A 3,225-nucleotide genomic window follows, 5' to 3' on the forward strand; every position below is an offset into this window, starting at 1 on the left:
TAGGGAAAGCTCCCAAACCACCGTCACCCAGTACGGTCCACCTACACCAACCGTCCCTCCCTCCTTTCGAAATAATTTCTGCAGTGGCAGAAGGACGGACATGCCACACACGCCCCCCAGTCCACCTTCACCTCCACCCCCACCGTCTGCTTCCTTGAGGGCCGAAAGCGCTGCGTCCGAGAACGGAACGGGACTCGGAAACATTCTAAAGGGATGACTCGGGCCTGCCTGTTGAAAAAAGCACCCTGCCGTTAATCTGATTGGTCTTTCCCCGGGGTGTGTGTGTGGGGGGGGGGGGGGGGGAGGGGGCGTTGTTAATTTTGAGGTGATGCGAATGTCCTGGAAATAAATACATATTGGTGACGGCTGTGCCACTGTGTGAATAGACTCCCAAGGCCCACCGGCTGGTGCACTTTTTAAAGGCTTGATTTTACAGGACGTGACCTCAATTTTCAGAGTGATGAAAATTAGGTAGGTGGGTCGGTCTGCAGGTAGTCGGCTTGTCGGTGGGTCTCCCTACCTTTATCACATACACACATAAAGGGAAGAGACAGACAGACGGAGACGGAGACAGCTAGTTCGTTATCGACACTGGGCACAGACATTCATCTGAGTGCTCTTACCCGTTCCCCAAGCTAATAACGTCTGTGTAGATCAAGATCACCCACATAGGAGAACGAGAACCACTTCCCAACAAGCAAGAGGGTCGGTGGGCCTCCACCTCCACCTCCACCTCCACCTCCACCTCCACCTCCACCACTTGCATTTGGCAGAGGAGTGGGAAAGCCGGATGGTGGCAAAAAAAGGAAGGCCCATCCCGACGAGAGGTGTTTGGCGTGTGGAAAAGCTGGAGGCGGGCTGACTAGAAGAAGGGCGTCCTATGTAACGGGGGGGGGGGGGGGGCGGGGAGCAGATTTGCTTTCCTCTTTGCTCCCAAGTTGGGTGGGAGGGAGAGGTCCTAAGTCAGGGGCCCAAATGAGGACAGCCGTCAGTTGAGTGGTGACCCTGAATCTCTGAGCGTTTTGGGCCCATCGCCGCGGAGGTGTGCTTTGGGCTTTGCAGCCCGAAAGCCCTCCTCCTGTGAGTTTTCCGCCGGACGCCTTTTGTGGAAAGAGAAACTCGATTGTGCTGCCTGCCTGCCTCCGTCCCTGCCAGCCTCCCTTCTTTCCTCCTGCTCCGTTCCCTCCCCCCTCCTCGCTCTAGCTCTCTGAATACAAAGTAAGGACAGTAATTGTTTTTTTCTGTTTTGACATTTTTTACTTACTTACTTACTTACCTTTTTAATTATTTATTTATTTATTTATTTGTTTGTTTGTTTGTTTGTTTATTTATTTATTTATTTATTTCCCCCAAAGCCCCAGTAGATAGCTGTACGTCCTAGTTGCACATCCTTCTAGTTGCTGTACGTGGGACGCGGCCTCAGCGTGGCCGGAGAAGCGGTGCGTCGGTGCGCGCCGGCGATCCGAAACCTGGCCGCCAGCATCGTAGCGCGCGCACTTCACCGCTGAGCCACGGGGCCCGCGCAAGGAAAGGACAGCCATTGTGATAGCTCCATTTAGAGACAGACATACGCCGACGCTACCAAGTGTCCGCGCCCTGCATTTTTCTGTATGTTACCAATTTCTCTCTCCAGGCCTTGTCTAGTGGCATGCGGCAATCTTCGTCAATGATAAAAATTATTGTCGGAACCACCATGACAACCCTGCACCTCCGACTGCCCGCCGGAGTGCTTCCCACACCTCACTCCCAGCGCTCACCCCCACCCCGCCGGCCATCCTCTCTCCTGTCTTCCCCCTTGCCGGCCCCGACCGGCCCAAGCCGGCTATCTGGTCGACCTCTTGGAGCGCTATATAAGCGGCCGCCAGGCAGGTGGCGCCCGACAAGCAGCCTCATCGTCAGCGGGACGGCTCAGGATCGCGGAGCAGGGAGGCTGCAGCGCCGGCCGGCCAGGTGCTTGGCCGGGTCCCGATCCCCCTCGGGTCTCGTTTCTCGGCCCGAGGCGAGCAGAGGGGTAGAGGCCAGCCCGGTCCCGGAGAGGGGCCTTGGCAACTTTCTTCCGAACGTCCCTGGGACAGGGGCGTCTGGCGGCTAGGGGACGGAGCCGTCCTCCACACGCCTTCGTGCCACAGGCCGGCCGGGCCGGTTCCGGGTCCTGCGGTCGACGTGGAAATCTCAGCGGAGGCATCCCTGCCTGGGCTCCCTTCAGCCGGCGCGAGCGATTCCCGCCCGTGCGGATTTAGAAATGTCCGAGAAGCGAACGAGACCTGGCCCTCCCGCGTCGCCTGGGATCCATCGGGCACCCCTTGTGGATGGAGGACGTTTCCTTCGGTGTTTTCCTTTTTTTTCCTCTCTTGAATCTGCTTCTTTTTTGGCTGCCGCTGCCGCCACCGCCGCCACCGCCACCGCCACCAAACATCACTAAACGATAGTCATGAAAACGGTAATGGTTAGAACAATAAAATGTTAATTGCGTGTTTCTTTGCTTTCAACGACTAGAGAGGTATGATTTATGATACTGCATGATCGATCTTTTTCGCCCTCTCTGGATTTCATCCCAGCCAACCAGCCGTCCCATCTGCGCACCAAGTCCAGGTCGGACAGCTGGTCGACCCGGGGAACCGGGACCCCCGTCGTCCCGAGGGTCCGCAGGGCCTCGGGACCTTCAGACCCTAGCGGCCTCGCGTGCCCAAACACACCATGGGGGAGGTGTGGCGCCGCCGCTCGGCAGGGACATCTGGTCGACCCGAGAGGCGCGGGACCAGGGGCTGTCCGGATGGGACAGCCGGTCGACGCGAGCGGCCCGGGACCAGGGGCTGTCCGGATGGGACAGCCGGTCTACCTCACACAGTCACGAGCCCAGGGGCTAAGTGCGGAGCGCACATCTGGTCTAAGCCCCAGGCACGGGCCCAAGTCGAGACCGGACATCTGGTCTACCCCACAGCCCCGGGCCCGGGGGCTGTGCGGCGCGGACATCTGGTCTACCCCACGGCCCCGGGCCCAGAGGCTAAAAGTCCAGACCGGACATCTGGTCTACCCCACGGCCCCGGGCCCAGAGGCTAAGTCCAGACCGGACATCTGGTCTACCCCACGGCCCCGGGCCCAGAGGCTAAGTCCAGACCGGACATCTGGTCTACCCCACGGCCCCGGGCCCAGAGGCTAAGTCCAGATCCGACAGCTGGTCGACCCGGGAAGCCGGGGACCTGGCGTCCCCGGGTGGCCGGCGAC

This window comes from Diceros bicornis, unplaced genomic scaffold, assembly GCF_020826845.1.
Source record: "Diceros bicornis minor isolate mBicDic1 unplaced genomic scaffold, mDicBic1.mat.cur scaffold_739_ctg1, whole genome shotgun sequence".
Taxonomy (NCBI): domain Eukaryota; kingdom Metazoa; phylum Chordata; class Mammalia; order Perissodactyla; family Rhinocerotidae; genus Diceros; species Diceros bicornis.